We start from the raw sequence: 18,922 nt of genomic DNA, 5'->3' as shown, positions 1-18,922 counted from the left end.
ATCCTGACCATATAATTGAGAAAGCAATTCAAAAAGCAAACGTAATTTTCTACCGACCCCCTAAAGACAAGACCAGAGACACACAACAATAAAATAAAAATTCCCCCCCCACCTGGAGACGATTAAGAGAGTAACTCACACCCTTGGGAAATCCAGCCCTTTTGCATTTACCTACCCAAATACCTTAGCCAAATCCCTGATTAACGTCCAACAAAAGACATCGCCCAAAGACTCTGGGGTATATGAGATCCCATGCCAGGACTGTGACCAATCTTACATCGGATTTACAGGTAAATCACTTCCCCAGAGATTAATACAACACAAACGGTCAGTTAGGTATGGACAACAGAACTCGGCTATTTCAATCATATAAATGAACATAACCATAGAATAAACTGGAATATGTCACGTGTAATTTATAGCAGCAACTGGCCGGTACAAGGGAGTCAAATGATGGAATCGGCCTTAATAAAAGAGAAGCAGGTAATGAACATCTCAAAAGGGAATTGGACATCGGACATCGTCGACGCAGTGTTCATTCAACCAACGCTTAAGAAGAGAAGGAAGATTATCAGCGGGGTGGACCTAAATTGGCTTACTTGTGGACGAATCTCTTGGTATAAATACCACCTTTTCTGTAAACTTTTCTCATTCATATACCTGAAGAGAGAGACAGCAGTCTCTGAAATATAGTACTTTTCTCTCTACATTTTGGTGTTTTTTATGGGCTCCTTTTATTAGATGGAATTCTGTTGTTACAGAACACTTTTACCAGTCATATATATATATAATATATACATATATATATATATATATATATATATATATATATATTATATATATATATATACATACACACACATATATATATACATATATATGTAAATAAAGGTTTTTTTTGCCACGAAGGAAAAAATGAAAAAGCGAGATACCCGAGTACTTTCGGTCCTATTCGGACCCTTTACTGAGGCCTCAGTGTGCCTCATTCAGGGTCCGAATAGGACCGAAAGTACTCGGCTATCTCGCTTTTTCATTTTTCCTTCGTGGCAAAAAAAACCTTTATTTATACATATCCATCACGTTTTATATACCTCGTGATCAAGTTATACACATATATATATATATATATATATATATATATATATATATATATATATATATATATATATATATATATATATATATATATATATCTATATATATATACATAAATATATATGTATATTATATATATATATATATATATAGATATATATATATATATATATATATATATATATGATTTTGTCATACATTGCATTCTAAGCTAATGTAATTTGTACTGTTAAGATTATAACTATAATAAAACAATACTTGCAGATAATTACATCCCTTCATAGAGATAATGTTCATTAACACTTGGATATGAAACAACTCCATATACCGGTTTGTAATTTTGGGGAATTTCTGTAAGGGCATTCCAGCTGATTGAATTTCGAAATGAACACAACAGCGCATATAAACCACTTCTTCAAGCTGAGCTTCGCACATACACAAATATCGGAAACTGCCAAAACATCCCTCTCTGATGTAAAAGGTGGTAAGTTTACCCGTTCCGTCCCAGAATTTGGAAAGGCAAATGTTTACACTCTAAATTGAAACCTTAACCTCATCGGGGAGGGGAAAAAAAGCGGAATTGGAAAATATAGGAAAATTCCTCCAACGATCAAAATGACAGTTTCAGGTACTGGGTAAACACCTGCTCAAATGGCTCTCTTCGCCCGATGTCACTCAAAATGATTTAGAGGGATCTTTTTTAATTTCCAGCATTGATAGGGCACATATGGGGGCATCAGACGAGTCTTTGTCGAGAACTGTAGCTTCCTTTTACATCTTTCAGTCCCCTATTTCATAATTTTGCTCCTTTGTTTCCGGCGATTAGAAATTCATTTCTCTATATGATGTGGTCCGGATCCTATAGTATGCTGTAGGCCCGTTGCTAGGTTCATAGCCACGTTAAAATATCTAATCCTTCGGGCCAGCCCTAAGAGAGCTGTTAATCAGCTCAGTGGTCTGTAAACTAAGATATACATAACATAATCTCTGTGTACAGTTCAAGAATAACTATGCCACCTTTAATATGCCGTCTTTCCATTTTGGTAACACTGAATTTCTTATGGGATATGTTGCCCTTATTTTCAATTCTGCAGTATGATTCGAACGAATTTCCTGGGTGGCTGATTAGTAAGAAATTCACGTGAAAATTTCCAAACGGTAGGTCGACAAATTCGCATCGTCATTGCCACAACGCTATGCAGAGTCAATGATCCTTATGTTTAATTAGCCAACGAATCCTTCATGGATTGGCCACTTGATTGAATAGACAACAAGACGGGATCCGACCTCCAGCTTACTCTGGGCGAGTGAAAAATCTACGGTCAAATAGAGCCTTGTTACACCAACGAAAATAAAAATAAAAACGCTATATTTTATTAGAAATAATTTTTTCTGTACTGATGAACATGCACATAATTTTTTTTTTTTACATTTTCATTCCAATAAATAAATCATAAATATCCTATCCTAAAATTCCTCTATCTTTAACTCAACGCCAAACACCCTTTTCCAACCTTTTTAAAAACGCTTTCCTACCCCCTCCACAACAACACCAACAACAACAACAACAACAACAAAGTATTTTGCAGGCTTACTCCCCGAGTAAGCAAAAATAAGATATGGCCCTCAGCCGTGGCCAAAAGGGTGATGCTAAGAATCTCCATGTTAATGAATAGCGTAGTGGAAAGAGTACAACTGGGACGCAGTGTATTGAATCAGATTTTTACTGCACGAGTAGAATTCATAATACTCAAAGGCTGGTCAAAGCGTATATGACATGTTCCGTACGTAAAGCTGTTGTCGTCATTTAACAGTGGGACAATATTTCCGAGAAACAACAGGGATATTAAAAAAAAAGTACGGTTATCACAGATTCAAATGGCCGTAAAATTCCCAGCGTTTGGGAGATCCCGATGAATAGAGGACTTCATTGATTTCCTCTTAACAATTAAGGTTAGCACATGCAAGAGAACTATCTTATTGGTACATTGAAATCCATTTAACTTGATAAAAATTCCCTCTATTGCTTTTTTAACTATTATAATTAATAGTTAAGGTCCCGTAATAATACCAAACTGTGTCACTTTCTCGGCCAAATATATTCTACATTTTCCCATTTGCTTCGTTATCATTGCGTAGATAGGCACTTGCGTCTATACTTTATTGTTTTTCAAAGTCTTATAATTAATAGCCAAGGTCCCGAAGTAATACCAAACTGTGTCACTTTCTCGTCCAAAAATATTGTACATTTTCCCAATAGCTTCGTTATCATTGCGTACATACATATGCACTTAGGTATGCAAACACAACTCGCGCTAACTACCTTCTTAAATTTCAGCGTTGAATGAAGCCCTTTTCATATTCCAAGCATTCGATCACTTTCTTTTCAAGCAGACAACCGTTTTGAGAACAAAATGGAACTCGTGATTAGATCATTCTGTGGGGCGTATTAAATTACCATTTCACTAAAAGCTTTCGGATTAGGTTACTTTTAATCTTAGCAGCAAGCCTCTTGCTTTTCATTAATCTTGAGAGAGAGAGAGAGAGAGAGAGAGAGAGAGAGAGAGAGAGAGAGAGAGAGAATATTTAAAGCACAAAATTTCTTATATTGTAATTTATTCCTTTTCATGTACTTTAGTGAAAGCTTCGATGATTAAAACGCTACGAATAAAATTTCTGAAAGACAGTTAATAAATGTGATATTCTTTAAAAAAAAAATTAACAGATATAAGAGAATTACTTAAACGTATGAAAGAAAATGTGACCCAATATGAAAGAATGAGGAGTCTGCAAAGGCAACAACTGTATAATGCGACTCATATGACAAAATACTTATTATTCACAGAACTGAATTTTTCAGATCAATTGTCAGCATCGACAAGATCTGCCACTTAAGACCAGCAGCTTTTAGTTAGATCTTTTACCCTTTTTCAGGTCCTTCGTAATTAAAGACCTTCATTTGAAAAGCAAAAAACTGATTGGGGGAACCTTACTGTGAATTGCGTACTAACAAGTTGATTTAAACTTTTTACACACACACATTCCCTTTATGTATGTGGAATATATATTAGGATATAATATTATAATAATATATATGATATATATATATATATATATGTGTGTGTGTGTGTGTGTGTGTGTGTATATATATATATATATATATATATATATATATTTTATCTATATATATATACGTATGTATATATAGACATACATATATACCTATACATATATAAATATATATATATATATTATATATATATATATATTTATGCATATATATATAGTCACATATATATACATATATATATATATATATATATATATATAGTATGCATATACTGTATATATATATTTATATACATGTATATATACATTTATATACATGTATATATTCATTTATATACATGTATATATACATTTATATACATGTATATATTCATTTATATACATGTATATATACAATTTATATACATGTATATACATGTATACATACATATATACATGCATACATACATATATACATGTGTGTATATATATACATATACATGTAATGCATATTAGAACACCTTTGATGCTTATTCGTGTACGCATATATGCTTAAGAATGACCACCACAGCGATTTTCGATAGGAATTCTAAAATCTGGCCACTGGAACCAACCAGCAGTTCACGAGCGCCGGCCACCGGGCAGAGGGAAAAGCCCTACGAAACAAAAATGGGAATGCTGACTGACAGTGCAGCTAAAGCCTTACGAATTGCGCCGTCTACCACTTGTGCAGCGTCAATTTAAAAGGCAATCGAGTTATCCTACCATCCCCGTCAATCTCATGCACTATTCATTTATTCTGCATTGGCTAAAGGATACAGTCATGCTGGTAATTCGATTTCTATGGAAATTGATCAGGACAGAAAATAACTATGTGATACAGATAAAAGGCTGAATATTCATTTTTTTTGCATAAAACCTTGCATCGTTAGACTAATCACGGTAGGGAAGAAGTTGGCATCCAACGTTCCTAGAGGAAGTTGTCTTTGCTGATACAAGAAAATATATTCAGCTACTAGATTTGATCTAATTTAACAAAGAGCTTTTCAGTAGTTTTTCTTTTTATCGCAAACTGAGCATTATGAATAAAAAAACCACCAAATAGATTCTGTTTTAAGATAATGTTTTAAAGACGCGTAAAAGTGATGCCCGGGACAGCAGAATATTAATTTTGTAACTACTTTTCAATTCTATCTATCTATCCTGGTAAAGATTTATGTATGCGTTTCATTTTTATCATATCTCTGTTTCCAATCCTTCAGATCCACAAATTTATTAATGTACGGTAGAAAACTGTTGTTAAGTTGATTTCACGTCTTAACAAATCTATATATATATATATATATATATATATATATATAGATATATACATATATATATTATATATATATGTATATATGTATATATGCACACCCAGACTATGAAACCTAGGCCTACCAAATTTTTACCATAGACTTCCCTCCCCTGGAGGAAGGTTTTAGTCAAAATCCGGAACTCGGTGGCCGTCTAAGGGAGCCTTAACCTTTCTTTTTCATACCCCCAAGTGATTACGGCACGCCCCTTTTTATCCCAAGCAACGTCGAGTACAGCAGCTAGTACAATTATATATTAGATTAACGGTTTTTGCATACATCGTATCATATGCTGGTCTACAAGTATTCTATTATGTAATCTTTGTTTACGCTTGAGTCCTATTTTTGATCGGTCTGTCTTTGGTTCCCATCCGCCTACGTTATGCCATCCACTACTCAGCACACGCCCATAAATTGTGTAAAGCATAAATCAAATTACCAAGCACTCACACGACTTTATACCGTCATTAAATAAACATCATCCCTCGCTTCTGTGAATTCCATTTATCTTGTAAGTTTTCCTTTATTCCTATACATGGACATTTTAAGAAAGCAAAAGGCATCTTCAATGTTCTTCAAATATTAAGTTTATTAAAAATATTAGCTTTTCGAATACCAGTGCGAATTGCCCTGTCTATACTATTTTCAAGCTTCTAACCATCTGTTCTTTAAATGGGTTGTTAACGAAACATGTGCTAAAGGCTGAATTTTGAATTCGAAATACCCATATGATAAGGTTTCATAAAAAAAAAATTAGTCATACTCGAAAAATACATACACTGAGCATGTAAACGTTATATACACAGCAAACATTAAAAAAACGTAATTTTCATTTTTTTATAAAAGGTTAATTCTGCGGATGGCAGCAACCCTTAAAGAATACCGCACTGGACAGAATTCTTACCTTCAGGTTATTCCACAGAAGCATTCACAAATCCGGGTCAAGTCACTACACAGAAACCAATAAATCTAATTATCCTGGTTACTCTAAATACCAGGTAACCTTCTTTGCTAAACCGCTAGGAACAAGGCGGTCGCAAGGGTCTTAAAATAAGGCAGAATTCAGACCGTCGACAAGGCTACTGCAGTAACCTCATACAAGTTTACAACTTTACAAATTAGAGGAAATCTGTCAAGAGGATCTTTGTATAGGCATAAAAGAACTCTTATTTATCGAATTACACGCATTTGTGTCAAATATTTTCTAACAATGGGCTTCTTACTGTTTTTGATCTTGTAACATCAAACGTTTTCTGTAACTATGTCGTAAAACAGCTTTCAAACTTCACACACATACACATATATTTATTTATTTATTTATTTATTATTTATTTATCTAATCAATGAGATAAAATATTATAAAGCCCCATATTTAATTTCATCAGAAAAATAACAGCAGGAAAGAGATGAATTGAGAATGTTATATTGTTATATTTCAATAAAAATCACATCCGGTCAACCTTCACTCTAGTGAGAGGTAATAAATATCATCATCCCCCCCCTCTCTCTCTCTCTCTCTCTCTCTCTCTCTCTGTTCCCCAACTTTAAAAACCCCATAAAGTTCTTCGGGGTTCATCATCTGATTAAGGGAATCGAGAAAATGAAATATAAGGGGTATCAAAGGAAGTCTTCGCACCCTTAAGATTCCACGTACTTTTCCAGTCCGGTGGACCTTAATGGGATTCTCTTTAACAAAGGATGACCGGTTGCGAGGACGTTGAGGGTTTGATTGCAGTCTTAGGACTGGCGTCATCCTGTACTGTCAGAGGTAAGTTTGCAGGTGATCAATGAGTGGCGCTGTACTTTGTAATCTCTGTGAATCTATCTGTATGACTACGTTCATTGCGCACGTTTCCCCAGTGACTTTATTTGTCGTTTTCTATCTCCTTTAACTATTATTGATCTGTTCATAACTTTCATTTCCACGCCTGCTATTTGTAGATTCTTAAAAGCTGAGTGATGAATCCGCATATTTTTTGTACTTCATTTGGCTGCTATTATTTTCCTCGAAAGCTTCTATGATTACAACAGTCTTAGGGTTCGCGCAGTTCAGCCACTCAAGGGATTATCGATGACGCATCCGTTTACTGAGCAGCGTGGGCGAGAGTACCTGCATTCACCCAGGCGCAGATGTATAAGCATCACTGAAATGGAAAATAATTTCTTATTTTAGATTTTCATAACTGAATTCTGACGTTGCTCTGAAAATAACTTTTGTAAACTAGTGCTATCTGGCTGAAAACCGAACGCCGCCTCATAAATTCTTCGTCTACTTTTATTCAAGTTGAAATTGATGTGACGCGAAAGTTTTCTCAGGATCAAAGGAGTTTCTTCTCGGCTAGACACAAAAACGACCCCAAAAGGAAATTCATTAATGATAAGCCTGCGGCATAGTCAAGAGACAGAGCATATCCGTGTCTTCGTTCCTAAATGTGCGTTCTTAGCTGGAAGAAATTCTTGATTTTATATCAATAAAAAAAAGGAAAGAATGCTAAAGCGGTTTGATTGGATATTTGAACGTAAGAATGTTATAAGACATATTTCGAGAAACAGAGACCCGGGTAATTATAACAAAAAGGTGAAGTCTATCTAAGGTTACAATTGAAAGGCAAGGGGTTATGTATCATTCATGCAATTATTATTTTTTTGCAAATGAGTAATTACCTTATGTGCATTAATAGTATTCAAGAGGTCTTAGCAACAGCCAGCACCAAACCTACCGGGAACTGAAATCAAGTAACAATATCATGCTTTTCTAAGACAATACTCTGAAACTATTGCAAGATAAGAAATTTACAGTTTTGGTTAAATAAGCATATTCTTGCAATGTTGATTTATTGCTCCCATCTATTATTTTTATTCTAACTAGAATTGATACTAACAGTTCTGTAGATCAAGATATTATTTGAGACATTAGAAAGCAATTAATATTTCTTTCATGAATTTATTTTCTAATTGGAAAAACTTATTTAGTGTAGTTAATGTTTAGATAAACGTGACTTGCCTGAAAAAATTTATACATAGATACAGAGTACATACACACATACATACATACATACATACATATATACATACATACACACAAACACACGCATATATATATGTATATATATATATATATATATATATATATATATATATATATATTTATCTGTGTGTGTGTGTGTGTGTATTTACATGGTCCTCATATGGTACTCATCGTACCCATATCTATTTGTTCATAGTAAAGCGGATGAACGCGGAACTAAAATCCCTCTTAATGGACGGAATAAGTGAAAAGTGAAACATAATTTATTTCTCAATTAGAGAGAAGTAATATTGCATGAATCCCCTCCGTTCTCTGGGGTGCATAATAAACAGAGGTGGAATTCCCAGAATGTAGAGAGAGAGAGAGAGAGAGAGAGAGAGAGAGAGAGAGAGAGAGAGAGAGAGGGAGAATGGTGCTGGTTCTTGTATTCGGTTGTGTAGCGAAAAATATTTTTACTTTTTGTACATGGTCCACTGCTTTTGATCTGCTTCTAGGTAATAATCAACTTTGTGATTCCTCCGTTGTCTATATCATATCTCTATAATGTCGACCATGTGAAATAATCTAATCCTAAAGACTCGCAGTGGCTATTAGAAAGAACTGATCTTTGCAGAACTGGATTTTTAAAACATATTATTATTACTTTTACTGCATCTTCCGAACAACCATGAAGAATGGAATAAACGTTTGCGAAAGAAAGAAAGAGATACACTGCAAGAGCTGTATTGCGTAAATTGTAAAAAGTCAATAACCCAAATCAATAAAATTTAAATTTATATATATATATATATATATATATTATATATATATATATATAATATAATTATCTGTTACTTTTCTCCCTTGAAGGGTTGGATCATTGATTTAGTTAAACTTACAGAGCTTAGCAAATCCTTTAGGTATGGAGTTGCTACCCCTATGCCTTTCTCTGTGTGGCTGTCCTTCACCACAGTCGACTAGCGTTCTAGTACAATTATTCACCATTATTTTTCAAATTGAACTGTTCCAAGTCATCCCATGACCTCCCACCACGAGCTCCCCAGGCTCTCCAGATCCCACAATACCCCGCCTTCCAAGGAGTCGACCCAGAGTCTCCAATGTCCGTGATTCTCAGCGCCAGAAACCGAGGTGGTCGTTGTAATCAGCCGCCTGGTTACTATAGTGCACTGGTCCTAACTACACAAATTGCATTGGCGCGCGAACTACGTTCCACGGCGGAGACAACAGGAAATCCTCCAAACTCCTAAATCTCCGTGACAGCGAAATTGCTACCAATCTACTAAATCCAACTTCGATACAACTTTCAAGCGCTGAGCTAATATATCGTCGATGAGGGTGAATTTATTGTGCTCCCTGTCTGCCTGACAATTCAGTCCAGGACTCGACTCTCAGTTCCATATTCTCTGTTCAAGTTAGGCTCTCGAAAGTTTGCGTTCTGACAACTGACTTACGATGTTGGTGCGATATGGTAGGCCGTTATTCAGTTCATTGGGTTTGAAACAAATAACAGACGATGTGACCGTAGGCTAGAGATCTCAGTACAACAGTGAATGGAATACTAATACAGATTATATATATATGTATAATATAGTATATATATATATATATATATATATATATATATCATATATAAATGTATAACAGAAGGATACATAGATTGTGTATAGATATGTAAATATAGTTTATATATATAATTATATATATATATATGTATATATATATATATATATATATATCATTAATAAATAAAGGTATACAGAGAGATATACTATTGTTAGAGAATGTTATATATATATATAATCATATATATTATATATATATATATATCTCATATATAAATGTATACAGAGAGATATACATATATGTGTATAGATATGAATATATATATATATATATATATATATATATATATATATATATCTATATATATATATATATGTATAACAGAATCACGAAAGTTAGGAACGTGATATTGCGAATTGTCAGTCCACAATATTTGGATCAAGAAATTGAATACATAAGAAAAATAGGGAAAGATTTATGCTATCCTTCACATATATTAGACATTTGTTATAATAAAGCCCACAAAAAGTTTTTATACTGAAAAACAACACACAGAAAGAAAATTCTAAGAACATTCTCAGTTTGCCTTATTTTAACGGATTTGAAACCATTAAACCATTGTTAAAAGCTTTTAATGTCAACCTTGTTTCTTCCTATAATAACACACTAAAAAGAATGTTAATAAAAAATGGCCCCAGGAGAAAGCAACAACATAATATATAAAATTCCATGTATGGATTGTCCCTCATTCTACCTCGGACAGTCGAGCAAGGGCTTAGAAGTAGGCTAAGCCAGCATAAATATCTGTAAAAACTGGGCAAAAATCTAATGCATTATTTATTCATTTAAGTGAAAACAACCACCGAATTAATTGGATTGACAGTTCAGTAATTGCACGGTCAAGAGATGTCTTATCACGAAATCTTTTAGAATCTGCTTTAATACAACTTACTTTTCATTGTAATTTCAATGTTAGTCGTGGCCGTTTTTCATTTAGACCCTTTGTATCTGTAACATGTTTAAGAATGACCTCAAATATATAAAATTACTGACTTAAATAAAAATCAGTTGCCTTAGAGTTATTAAAAAAAAAAAAAAAAATTTTATTGTAATGTATTGTCTGTCATTTTTGTGAATATGGTTTTGTCTACCAGGTTCCGTATAGCTGTCCACCTATAATCCTTAATTGTCTGGAGATTGTATCTGAGATGATTGTCTTAAACCTTTAATTGCACCCTTTGTTTATGCTTGTTTGGGAAGGTTTCTTATCTTCCAGGTGCGTCGGATTCTAGGCACTAATCCTTTTATAATCCCTATCTGTCAGTTATACGAACCTTCTTGTATTGTCTTTTCTCGTATTTTTGTCAGTAGCTGCTTCAGTAAAGGGCTTTTCAGCCGAAAGATCTCGCAGACTCCTTCGTTTATTTTTCCTTCGTGGCATTTATCTTTATTTATATATATATATATATATATATATATATATATATATATATATATATATATATTATAATAGCAATTCTCAGAGGAACATATTAGTTCGTTACGAATGACTTAATCCTTCAATCGTGCCAGAAGTAATTAATTGAGCCATCGTAGATACATTTAAAGATGGATGACACGAATGACGTGAAATATAGTATATGCTTGGCTAAACATTACGATATCTGACAAGGGCAATGAATCATTGTAATGGGGAAGAGAGCAATGAGATTTATTGGATTTTTTGGCTGAGCGATCAGGGCTCTTTTAAAAGGAAAATTTTACTCGAGAGAAGATTTATTGCTTTTGTTTTGTGAGCTTAGTCCCCCGGAGCTTTTAGTGTATGTGTTTAGATTTTTTTTTTACTTGTGAATATTCTTATAAAAAGTATATGTATTCTGCTCCGTGAACTGGTGAATTAGATTTGATACAGGTCAAGATTTATATCGTTTTAAAGATATTGTGGGTGACGTAAGAACACCGAGTCTCACGTTCACGCATACACCCATCTAACCAACCATACATGCACATATATTCGGCATATATATATATATATATATATATATATATATATATATATATATATATATATATATGTATATATATATATATATATATTATATATATATAATATATGTATTGTAGCCTTATTGTCATTATTTTTTATTATTATCTTTTTAGTGTCAGTGAAATTTATATTATATTTAGTTTGTTTTCTCCTCACCTGTGGTTTACTTGATTATGATGGTGGCTTGAATAACGACTGCTCTTATTTTTCATGCTTGTTTGTTGAGAAGCCCTCGTTATACAAAGGTTTGTGTGAGACTCCGAGAGGAGTTATAGTCAGTCATTCTCTGAGCATTATTTGAGAAGGTAGTGCTGTTGCTGCCGCTGAAAGATATTACTGCTGCTGTAGCTGAAGCATCCTGGAATCTTGTAAATTTTGGAGAGTCGGGACGAGTGAAATTCCCCCCACCCCCTCCACCCCACTTCCACCCTTCCAGGATTGTTTTCTTCAGCTCCTTTCAGCACCCTTGGCTTAGTTAAGCTATTTAGGGGACCTCTCTGTCATCAGGTATGAAGGTATTGCCCTGCATTTGGAGTAAAGTGATCACGGCTACGTTAGCACTGCTGCAGTCTTGGCAGGACTTTGTGGAACTCTGTCCTCTGCCACAGCTTTTTGGGAACCATTCCTTCTCCCAACCACCCTGAGTGACTCTCCAGACGTGGAAAATAGATGACATAAATTATTTTTGAGGAGTCGTTGGTGTTTAGTGTGTAATTTTGCAGGACATTCTTTCTTTTCGTTGGTCTCCTCCTTTCTGGACCCTCTACCCTTTGGTATATATGTGTTGATGACCTGTCCATTTAAGTGTGTAGTTGTTTTCTGTGTTAGGTATTAAGTGTGAGTGTTGTTAATTATTTATTGTATTTATGCGGTTAAGGTGTCATTTCTCTCGGTAATTTGTGTATTAAAATTAATGGTTTTATTGGAGTATTTTCTTTGACCCCTTGAATTGAGTTTGTACACCTTGGTTATGAATATTTTCACCTTTTATGGACTAAGTATTGTTTTGTTGTGAATACATATAAGTGTTTTGATAAGTGATTATTGTGGTGGATACCAAACCATCATAGTATACATACATACATACATAATGCGTATATATATATATATATATATATATATATATATATATGTATATATATAGTATATATATATATATATATATATATATATATGTATATATATGTGTATATATATATGTATATATATATATATGTATATATATGTGTATATATGTGATATATATGTATATATATATGTATATATGATATATATATATATACATATATATATGTATATCTATATATATCTGTATATATCTATATTTTATATATCTATATATATATATATATACCTCGACAAACAATCGTCCAAAGATGTTCAGTTCCTTTTGGGTGACACAGGCTTGATGGAGGATAATATTCATTATGGACGAACGAAGAACAACAATTCAAAGAAGGAAGGAAAAGGCATGGTGAAAAGGAAAAAGAAAAAAATTCAGCTCAGGGAGTGATCAATGGATTCATAGCCATTCCCACGACATCGAATGGTACAAGTTCTGAGAGGAAGAGCAACATAATCTTCTCTGTTTAGATGGATGAAAGACGCGAGGGAACATCGGAAGGACTACTACTTGTATCTTTGGCAGTAATGAATCTTTCGAGAATGAAGGGCATGAAAAGACGTCTCATCTTACGGAAACAGATTTTTAACAATTTGAACTAATCGATCCTGCAATGTTAACTCGAAGTCTTAAGAAAATCAGACTTATCGAAAGGAGGGAGAAGTTTAATTTCCCTTTCATCAAACTGATATGAAATGAATGGAAGGATGGATTAGATCGCTCTGTTACAAAATCTCCAGTCAGATCTGCTTCCATGATAAGAGACGATAGATGAAGACGAATGCTTAGACAAGAAGAGAAACCGGCAAAGGAAAGAGGAAATGACGTAGGAATGATATTTGAAAATTTTAATTAAACCTATTATAAGAGAGAGAGAGAGAGAGAGAGAGAGGGGCGACCTTGAATATTCCAAAAATGTATCGGCCTGTCACGCCAAGGCTGACTTTTAACAAATAGAAAGTAAAATTATTCTGTTTTTGCAGCGAGAAGGAGAGGAGGAATATTATGCATAATAGTAAAAATAGTAAAAACTATATCGTATTTGATTTAGATAAATATCACAAAATGACAGATGGTTAATATGAAAGGTTTTTTCCCATTTTACTATTTTTCAAGCATTCAAGGTATTTTTAAACTTAACTCGATAAAGACTACCATATCTGAAGGCAGATTTTATTTTACTTTCCAGCTTTATCCAAGCTTTATGCAATGTCCAAAATTTCATGAAAATATTACGCATTATATAACAACTGACAGTCTCAGAACCGGGGGGGACTACCATGAAACGCGTTGCAACTATAGCATATCCACAGTCTGAATGATAGATCAGCAAACGGTAAAACGACCTAATGTGAATTTTCTGTCTCCCATTAACATAAATTCCTTTCCCCCCAAAAAACAATATATCAGAATGGCCGCTCTTCATAGAATTACCCGTTTTCTTGAAGCAAAAGAATATCAGATTAGATAAATTACCATCGATAATACTATCATTAATATCGCGCGTAAAATGCATGCCAGATCAAAGGGATGCATTTAGCATCCGACATCAAACGACGATACATATTTTCTTTCACTGTTCCCCATTACGTGATCTGATCCTGGGCTCTGGAAAAAAAAGAGTGAAGCAATCATCACCGCAAAAAAACTTCTCCACGAATTTTCGTGTTAGTATTGTCTCGGACCTTATTTGCGAGAACAAAAGCAGCCGAGCATAAATGAGACTTCTTTTTTATAATCGATGTAAATGTGCTGAATCTTGCTTTATATAGTTTTTATGTGAGTCTGAAACATGATGAATGTCACTTTATTTTTCTTGGTACACGGTAATGGTTGTTCTTGTACAAATAGGACTTCCTCTATCTCGATTTCTTTGATTTTCAGACACACACGCACACCACACACACACACACACATATATATATATATATATATATATAATATATATATATATATATATATATAATACTACATCCATCAACATCTGGCTTTTCCAGTTTGAAGTAGTGATGTCACGAGAAGGCATTGGTATATGTGCTTTCTGCAATTCTTTTATAATTAGCGTTCTAACTCATGCTATCTCTCTTTCTCATTATACACACGAGTATATTATTGTACATACATACATATGCATATGCATATGCATATATATATATATTATATATATATATATATATATATATATATATATATATATATATATGACTGGTAAAAATGTTCTGTTACAACAGAATTCCATCTAATAAAAGGAGTGTTTTTATGGGCTCCTTTTATTAGGCACACACACACACACACACACACACACACACACACACACACACACACACATATATAAATATTATATATATATATATATATATATATATATATATATATCCCGATCGACACCATATCTTGCAATCCTCGGCCCTGCCTTCAAGTATCGTGCCCGTCCTCCATTACTCAGAGGGAATCGGGTGGTTAATGGAATTTCTCCCCTCACCCCGGTGCTCGTCAATGGCTGGCTATTGCCACTTCACCTGCCCCTCGCATATTCTGCTGGCGTCGAAAATCTATTTCCCCCCCTTAGAAGTCTCCTCTCGGGTTGCACAGGAGGAAACTGAGGCTTTGTTTTTTTTTTTTTTTTTTTTTTGCTCCAGGGTCTTTGAACCTTCGACAGGGAGAAGAATGCCAGGCTATCGCCGTGAATGGCACGATGTAGCACTTGTTTTGTCACTGTTCATCCTTACAGTACTGATGTATGGGGTAATATAGTGTCGTGGGAAATCCTTCGTCCATCGCATTTGTTTCAGTTAGAGTAAAAGGGAAGGAATTTTTTTTTACTTCCTTATCCAATGCATCTGACGTAAAGATTTGATGCCTCACTGGCCTGTGACCTTCACAGATTTTAGCAATTCACCTGTTCTCTGGCACGAATGATTTTAGCCGGTGTTAAATCCAATTAATTAGATAAATATGCAATGATAAATTAAATCTAACACTTGTTAAGGTTCCTCTCCATTTTGTTTCTTCTTTGATATTTGTCAGTGATTTCTTCGATAAATGAATTCTTTCCAATATTCTCTAATCTCAGTTTTATAAGTATAGAGGATACTAAAGGGAATAAGACAATTATCTGGGATTATCTTCCTTATTTTACCTTATTCTCTTTTCTCTCTCTTTGTTGTCTGCTCTGGCGTCTCTGTGTTAACAGAACATGGATCGTTTCAGTCCTATAACTACTGATTGCATAATCTCCTATTGTATGTTTTAATGTTTACATATTTTCAGATCAACTTTCTTGACAGAAACTCAATCAACAAGCGGAATACGAAAAAAAAGCATTTTACCCATTCCCTTATGATTAGATAATGCTCTTACAATGATTATGAGCTGAACCATCAACTAACTTTTCAGTTTTGCTCGATTTCAGAATATAAAAGAACGAATTATTATCCGTAGAGAAGCAAGCAAAGTTTTAGCTAGGGTATCTGCCACGTGTGCTTATAAGGTCTTTAAAATCTGAACTGTGTTAATCTCACTGAAGACCGTAAAGAAGCATCCAACTGTTATTTCTCTTTAAAAACAGAATGGCGTTTACAAAAATTGAGGTGATCAGCTTTACTTAGAGTTCATGAAGCACGTGCCAGTACTCAGACATAAAGGGAGAGAATATTTTGCTATCTACTTCTGTCATTGTCTCAGATACAGCCTGGGATGGATTTTATTTACATATATTAGAACAGATGAAATGTCATAAGAAACAGAATGCTTATTTATGTAGGCATTTCTCAGTACTCAGATAGAGAGAATATTTAGGTAGTCGTTGTCTCAGATATCGAAAGGCCTGACTGTCCAGGCGTGTAATGGACAATTCTATTAATAAATATTAAAACACAGATGGAAAGCTATAAGAAACAGAAGTGGTAAATAGGCAGCAGAAACATTTTAAATACTTATGATAACGCGCAATGCAGTCGCAGCAGAAATGATCAAGAGTAATTATCGTGAACGAGAATCATCATAGAGTTCATTTCCACATCACCTTCGAAAGAGAAACTCCTGACACGCGAAACCTATTTAAAAAGGAAAAAATTTTCTCTGTGATACGAAAATGTCCTCCCCCCCACCCCTCACAAAGCGATCGCAATATGTCGGGCTGAGAATAAAAGAGGAAAGTGTCACGACGACCTTCGATCATTTTATGGTTCATTTACTCTGTTATATTAGCAGGGATTTGGACCTCAAGGGAAATTATGAGGAATATGTCATGTTAGAGAGAGAGAGAGAGAGAGAGAGAGAGAGAGAGAGAGAGAGAGTCTTATCAAGCATTAAAGTTCATTGACTGACACATTTTCAACTTGCACATTTTAGGAGCGTTGTGGATAACTAATCTTGAATCTAAATTTTGATATGCAATTGTCATGCAGTCTGCTTGCAGTGAAAAGGGGATGGCAAAGCCGTTAATTCTGGATGATCGCCGGTTTTTAGGATTGTTCTTATCGACAGTGCAAAACTGGAATATGTTGTAACATTTTTGCAATAACAGCAACTAACAGTTATTTAAGATTTCACCAAATACCACTGGTATTCATATGAACATTTGTTGGTTAAAGCTACGCTTCTGTAACGTTACATCAAAATAAACGGTTCAGCCACGATTCTGAAGTTACATTTTCCATATTATCATCTCTTTTGTTGTGAATAAAACAGTAAGGCAACAGTTGTTGAAAAGATAATACATCAAAGGATAGAAAGCTTTTATTCATCTTATGTTTTTAATAATATTCCAAGTAGCTGTAACGTATTTTATATTCATTTTCAACCACTTCTTTGTTGTTATGTAAAATCTACAAATATCGTTTATTGATTTGAAATATCATAATAATACAAAAGGCAAATAAAAAAAAATAAAAAAAAAATAAAACGGCAAAGAATCATATGTTGAAGTCTGAAGCGTATCAAGAAATGGCGTAATGTACTACATAAGATAGCTCAGTTCCACAGCACGGCATAACACATTTTATACTAAAACGGTTCCGAAGACACACTCAAAATCCACGGGTTTAACTCCACGGCAGGAGAAATATATTCTGGGTCGCTTAACAAGACGGGTGTCAGCGGCAGCTCTATGCCAGAGCAATTGTCTGGAACACAGTGTGATAGAAACGAATGACTTCAACAACCCAATGTTCTCTTTTTTTATTTTTTATTTTTCGTTTCCGAATATCACGCTTTTTTTCTTCCCTGAAAGAAGAAGAAAAATTACCATGATTTTTTTTTTGTGCCTGAGGTGATTTATATTGTTCTCACGCGATCAGATACGACGTAGAAAACGGATAAATCGACATCCGCGTCAGGAATTGAAAATGATTGCCTCGTTTGTGGAAATGTTGATTAAACATGTAGCAAAAGTTTCGTAAAGTTGCCGGGTAAAGAAGGCGCGCGTGGCCGACATAAATCTCCTCGAATATATTTTGGGACCGCCATTCAATATCACGGAAAGCCTTCGTGCTAAGACAAAGGCGCAGAGTTTGGCATAAGGCCCCCGTCCCTTCATATCTGGGCCGCCGAAAGAAAAGTGTAAGGAGAAAAGTAATAGGCAATATCTTATACATCCCAAGGGCTCCTCTTACACGCAAGGTCCTCATCAACTAACCCAAGAAAAGACTCAACGAATAAGCTCC

At 34.3% G+C, this 18,922-nt stretch overlaps 1 protein-coding gene across 2 annotated transcripts in view; it reads right to left on the bottom strand.

Moving 5' to 3' along the window:
• Nucleotides 1-7,004: 7,004 nt before the first annotated feature.
• LOC135198536 (uncharacterized) overlaps nucleotides 7,005-18,922 on the bottom strand; it is a 358,282-nt gene continuing 346,364 nt past the window's right edge. For both annotated transcript variants that reach the window (XR_010310829.1, XM_064226201.1), the window contains one exon: nucleotides 7,005-7,639. The gene's annotated coding sequence lies outside the window, so the exon portion shown is untranslated. The remainder of the gene's footprint in view (nucleotides 7,640-18,922) is intronic.

Source organism: Macrobrachium nipponense, chromosome 22 (genome assembly GCF_015104395.2).
Source record: "Macrobrachium nipponense isolate FS-2020 chromosome 22, ASM1510439v2, whole genome shotgun sequence".
Classification (NCBI taxonomy): domain Eukaryota; kingdom Metazoa; phylum Arthropoda; class Malacostraca; order Decapoda; family Palaemonidae; genus Macrobrachium; species Macrobrachium nipponense.
Note: the sequence above shows the minus strand (reverse complement) of the source record. Positions and strands in the feature narration are given on the sequence as shown.